The 6,316-nt window shown below is 47.0% G+C and overlaps 1 pseudogene; it reads right to left on the reverse strand.

Moving 5' to 3' along the window:
• Nucleotides 1-1,128: 1,128 nt before the first annotated feature.
• LOC147729945 (uncharacterized) lies at nucleotides 1,129-2,799 on the reverse strand (annotated as a pseudogene).
• Nucleotides 2,800-6,316: the final 3,517 nt, after the last annotated feature.

A 6,316-nucleotide genomic window follows, 5' to 3' on the forward strand; every position in this document is an offset into this window, starting at 1 on the left:
GTTGAGTCGGACGCAAACAGATAAAAGCGCACACGGTCCCCATTTGGAATTTAATGCCTGAAACACGCTGGGATGAAGTCTCCAATCGCTGGAGCCCTCAGAAATTTGGAATTCCAATCTGCCGCCACATTGGACGAACCCGGGAATGTATGCCGCCGTCACTGAAATGTGGTGAGCTAGGCAGTAGTGCCAAAAATCCTTGGCTATTTCCGCTAGAAGTCGGGACCTGGTACCTCCCAGGGGGTTGATATAACGAACCGCGGACACATTGTCCAGATGCAGAAGAATACAACAACTCGCTCGCTGAGGAGACAGAGTTCGAATCGCAAAAGACCCTGCCAATAGTTCCAGGCAGTTGATATGGAGTCATAGCTCCTCTTGGGACCACCGACTCCCGGTCTCCATGGTCCCACAACGAGCACCCCAGCCCCACCGGCTGGCATCGGACTCTATGATGGCATCCGGACTCGCCACAAAATAGGCCCTGCCATTCCAAGCGTCCATGTGCTCTAACCACCAATTCATCTCCAAACGCGCCTCCCGTGAAATTGTTATCTGCTCCGCATAGTGAAGACCTCTGCGGAGATGCAGAATCTTCAACCTCTGTAAGGTCCTGTAATGTAACGGGCTGGGAAAAAATCGCCTGTATGGACGCCGCCAACAAACCCACGAGGCGGGCGAACGTCCTCAATGATATAGTCTGAGAGGCAAGCGCTCTCCTCAATTCTTTGTTGATCGCTATTCTCTTTTTTAGAGCCAAAAGCAGTTGAGAGGTCAAGGAATTTACCTGAAAACCTAAGAAATTGATTATTTGCGGGGGAACCAGAAGAGATTTCGGAACATTGAGGAGAAATCCCAACTCCTGGAGGAGTTGGATAGTCCAAGATAGATGAAGGTGCACAACCTCGACCGACTGACCCATGATCAGAATATCGTCCAGATAGATTATGAGCCTGACACCTCTTTCCCGTAACCATTGAACAACCGGTCTCATAAGTTTCGGGAAACACCATGGAGCGGACGAGAGACCGAAGGGCATGGCCGAATACTCAAACCACTGATTGCGCCATTGAAATTGCAGGAAGAGCCGGTGAGGCGGGAAAATGGCGACCGCCAGATAGGCGTCTTTCAGGTCCAACCGAACCATCCAATCCTGACAACATATCTCTCAAGAGATGAATCCCCTCCATTTTGAAACTGCGGTAGACCACTCCCACATTGAACTCTTTCAAATTCAAAACCAGATGAAAACCTAGTTTTTTCTTGGGAACCAAGAAGATCGTACTCACAAAACCGTGCGGATGGAGATCTGTTAGCACAATTGCCCCTTTGGCCAGTAACGATTGAACTTCCTCATCGATGAAACTCATCTCTACTGGGGAAAAACTTAGGGGCCTGAGAGTCACCGATTGCATGGGAGTCGCATAAAATTCGATGTAAAAGCTCTGAACCGTCTGACGTATCCAAGGGTCGGGAGTCAGGGCATCCCATCCGGGAAGGAACTGTGCAATATGACCTCCCACCATATGATCCCCGTAATGTAAAATGGGTTACTTTATAGGATGAATCTCCAGACTGGAACTGTTGACTCTTGTAACCTCCTCGTTTACCACGACCCCTGTCACCTCTGTTGCGGGTCGGATAGATTTTTGATCTTTGGGAACCTCCTCTGCCCCGTTGTTCTTCACCTCTAGAGGTCTGATTACCACCTCGGTCGGACCCTCGACCTCTGTAACGGCCGGCCCTATTAAAAACACCTGAGTGAAAAACTCTTTTGATGTTGGCCTGTGCCTTATCCAAGGCAGAAAAAATGGCCACATATTTGCCCATCTTTTTGACGAAGTCATCGCCAAACAACATGCCATTAGCCATGGATCCCGGTTCCGTAGTAGCCATCTCAGCCAATTGGGGGTCGATTCGCATAAGAAAAGATCTTCGTCTCTCCATGGATAAAGCCACGTTGGCATTGCCTAGAAAACACATGGCGCGTTGCGCCCATTCCATGATGTCGGAAGCATCCAGGGGAACATTCTTGTCCTTAGCAGTGACAGCAGCATCTAATATCTTAGATAGCAGACCCGAGATATCTAACATTTTGTCTTGGTACCCTTTCCAAGCCCTATCCAAACCTTTCTTGGGATCTTTGGCGAATTTTCACATGAAAGTTGCCATGTTAGGGTCCAATTCTGGCGTATCCGCCACCTTACCCAACAACGACGGTCGGGGACATTCCGAACGCAAGGTGGCCCTGACCTGACTCTCAAACCCCTGTCGCAAATTATTTTGCACATAGTGCGCCACCTCAACACAGTGAACCCATTCCGTAGATCTAGGGTGAAATAAGTTCTGAGGATTAAAAAGCAGATTATTTGGCGTCACTTCCTCCTGTGCATCATAAAACATACGTTTGGTCTTTTTGACCTTCTTCTTGGGCTGCACCGATTCGTCATCTGAATCCGTTGTATCCAGGGTGGCCGGAGAAGACTCTCCTTGCGTATCCCTGCCTGCTAACGAGCCATGGTCCATCAGAACATTCTTTGCCATATTAAGCAGAACTTCAGCCAAAGCCTGAGTGGTAGAAATGTTTGTACTAGAAGACTTAGACTTTCTTTTGCCAGAAGATTTAATGGTCTTTGTTAGGGACTTCAAGGCCTTGATAAGCACCTTATTCACTAAACCCTGGACGTGGGTTTCCTGGGCTTCCACACGTTGCTCCTCCAATTCATCTTTATAAGGCTCTTGATATTCCTCATATTCGTTGTACACCCACTTGTCATCCTCCTCGGCGTAATACGCCATAATGTAGTATAGGAGGTCTGAAGGAGAGTCTAGGGGGGAGTAACCCAAGGGCAAAAGACCCCCTAAAGTATCACAGACAACAGAAAATACTTGGGCCTCAATAATAATCAGACAAAATATTGGAAGAATATAGACAAAAAACGGTAATTAATGATATAAGAATAGTAATAAAATGATAATATAATTGGTAATATAATCGTGGCAGGAGCTTGCCCTCAAAAAACTCCCCTAGTGCCAGGCACTTCTCTGGAAAGTGCTCCAGTAAGCGTTATAATAGAGCTGGGGATTTATCAGGCGACAATAGCAACATGCGTGAGGAGCCGGTGACAGAAAACGAAACCGGCTCCTCGCGCATGCGCAAAAGAAGAAGGCAGGGCTGAAACAGCTACCTGCTCCCCTCGCGCACCGAAGTGCGCAGCTCTGCTCCCTCACCACTGCCCCAAAGGAAGAGAAACACGACGGAGGGGCACCAAAGCCACACACTCCACGGTAGGACGGGCAGCACTAAGGAAATAAATTAATTAAATAACGAAGTGCGTAGAACGGGAAAGCAAGCCGTAACTCCTGATAGAAAACCACAGCGCGAACTCGCGCTCGTGAAATGCAACGCAGTGCGCTATACCTAATAACAAGATAATGTACAATATTGCAGAAAAATACCATAAATAACAGAATTAAGCATATATATACAAGCTAGAAATACAAGTCACTTATCTCGCTGCTGCAGCAGCAAAGAAAGACGAAGTGACAACAACTTTATGGACATTTATTGCCCATAGTGTGTTCTGAATGGTGCAGACCTGGAGGGGGTTGTATTTCCGGGGTATGCTTTTTAAAGTTTAACCCTTTGCTGCTGTATGTGTAGTAAAGATTGAGAAGCATAATTTGAGCCTCCGTGGACTGACATAGAATTGGAGTTTTTTAGCATGTGTTGTGGAAATTAAAGAAGGACACCTTGAGAGTGTGGTGCCCAGGCAGACTTCAGCATATTTATCCGAGGTTCAAGGGGTGAAGACACTGGAAGTACATTGCAAGCTTTGTCGGGTTAAGAGCAGAACTTGGCAAGATGTTCAAGTTTCTTTAGGCTCAGACCACAATGACCACTTTATTTGTTTTGTTTTATTGTTTTTCGGGTGGGCAGTGATGACGACGTAATATGGAATGTGTATTTGTGTGTACTGAGTGGAGTTTTGGGTGAGAGGTCGCTTACCGGTGATCTTGAGTGTTACTGGGGGCTACTGTCCTATGCCATTGCCACTTTATGTCTGTGTGTTATTACTGATATGCCGCATGAGTGTTTTTGTTCATTAAGATGTGTTCGGTACCCCATACTGTTTTTGCCACAGTGTGTTTGCCGGGGTGAGACATGTACATATTTGGGCCAAGGTGTGAGGATTCTGCTGATATGAGGGCCCAAAGGTTCTGAGGTGGGACCAGGTTCTTGCCCTAACGTATGATTGAAGTTTTTCCACCCTTCCTAATGGGTAAGGGTGAAGGGCAGTGGTTCAGCCAAGGATTTCCACCCTTCCTGTGTGGTTATGGGTAAAGGAAAGTTAAACCAAGGACAGTGGTTATGCCAAGGGATTTCAACCCCTCCTGTGGGGTTATGGGTGAATGGCAGTGTTTAAGCCAAGGTGTTCAACCCTTCCTAAAGGGGAAGGGTGAAGAACAGAGGTTAAGCCAAATATGTCCATCCCCCTACAGGGTCGTGGGTTGAGGGCAGTGTTTAAGCCAAGGTGTACCACCCTTCCTGATGTTTTCCTTTCACTATGGGTGGTTCTCTACTTTGCCTCCGGTGGTTGGTTGCCTGCATGCTCTCTTTTATGTCAGCCTGACCAGCTGGCATGTTGGTGGCATTAGGGGTTTGGCAGAGGAGCTTTGGCGTGGTAGAGTGTTTGTTCTTTTCTTGATTCAAAGGGAGAAAATGAGTGAGTGATGTTTGCTTTGTTTTATTTGTTGTTTTCTTTGTTCTGAATGGGCTATTGTGTTTGCAAGCATGGAGGAATCGCTTATGTTATTCTAGTGTTTGTAAAGAAGGGAGATATGTCATACCTGCTGCACAGCCAGTGTGACTGGGGTGTGGAATGTTGGTCTGTGGTGATGCTGGTGAATGTGGAGGTTGGAGAATGGGCTGAGCAGCAGGAAGGCTGGTCATGGTGGGGCTCTTCATGACAACTACATATTAAACACCCTACATAATCTTCTCCTGGACTACTGGCCCTCTATTTGATTTCAACAGGAATGTAGTTCCCATTTTTAAAAATAGTACGGGGCTTCGTACACCAAGGCATGGACGTCATTTAGGAGTCACCAGAGCAGCAACTGCGACCCATGGCACTGCTTTTGCAATCCCCGGCCTCAGAGGTGGCAAAATCAGTGCCAAGAACACTGGGGCAGCTTGGTCCTTGTAGGTGTTAGGCTCCACTCTCCTTTTTGGCCCATCTTTAGGTCGTGTCTTGGCAACGCACATGCAATGTCTTCGAGACATGATGTATTCTCTTCTACGGGCTTTGGCCATGCCCTTGCTGCCGATAGGTTAAAGTGTGTGTCATTTCAAAAAGCTTTCTTCTCCATGGTTTCTTGTGGTTATATTTCCCACCTTCCTGTGTCTTACTCGTCCCCTTGAGTATTGGCCTATTACATGTATCCTTTCTCTAAAGGCTTTTTCCTTTGTGTTTGTGCACTCTTTTTTTGGTTGCAGCCTGTACGTTTTAGTTTGATCTGAAGGTTCCTCTAAGGTTTGGACATGGCGCCCGCCTGCCTTTCTTTCCTATTTGAAGCAGTTGTGGCAAGCCACGCTTTAGCTTTAAACATGAGAAGCTGAAGCGTGGTGTGCCGCAAATGCTACAAAAGTAAATAAATAGAAAATAAAGAAAGGCGTCCGCCTTTTCAACATTGCTGGCTTTAGCTTTGATAAACATAGCAGTTTCCCGCCTTCATATTTGGGGTATTACATGGCGGCCACCCATATTTATTTTCTATTTATTTATTTACTTTTTTTTGTGGCTTGCTGCTTCTCAGTGGATCCTGACACTTCAGCACACTCGCGATTGCCGCTCAGGGTGCCTCTCGCTTCACTAACCCCACCCCACTTTTGCTAGGCAATATGTGACCATGGATTTCACAAGCTTCTCCACCTGAGAGGTCCAGTGGCTAGGTATAGGGCCACACGAGAAACACCAGTGCCTTGGGTCAACGAAGTTTCAGTTAATCTACTCCTAACAAAAGCAAGTTTGATCTTATTAATGATGTTTTTTCGGTACGACCTGTCGCATAGGAGCAGGCAGTCGCTGGTAGAGGGTAGGTGCTAACGAGCCGGCACCCGACGCAACCCCAATAAGGTGCGGGCATCCGGCGCATACTAACCTTGGGAGAATCTCCCCCTAGATGTGAGGCTACTCCTTTGTTTTGGGCATATCTATAGTCTAGATATTTACCACACTGTTGGGAACACAGTTTTGTGGATTGCCCAGATATACCTCTCACTCATGCGGATTACCATCCTCACTTCGGAACC

Source organism: Lissotriton vulgaris, chromosome 2_1 (genome assembly GCF_964263255.1).
Source record: "Lissotriton vulgaris chromosome 2_1, aLisVul1.2, whole genome shotgun sequence".
NCBI lineage: Eukaryota > Metazoa > Chordata > Amphibia > Caudata > Salamandridae > Lissotriton > Lissotriton vulgaris.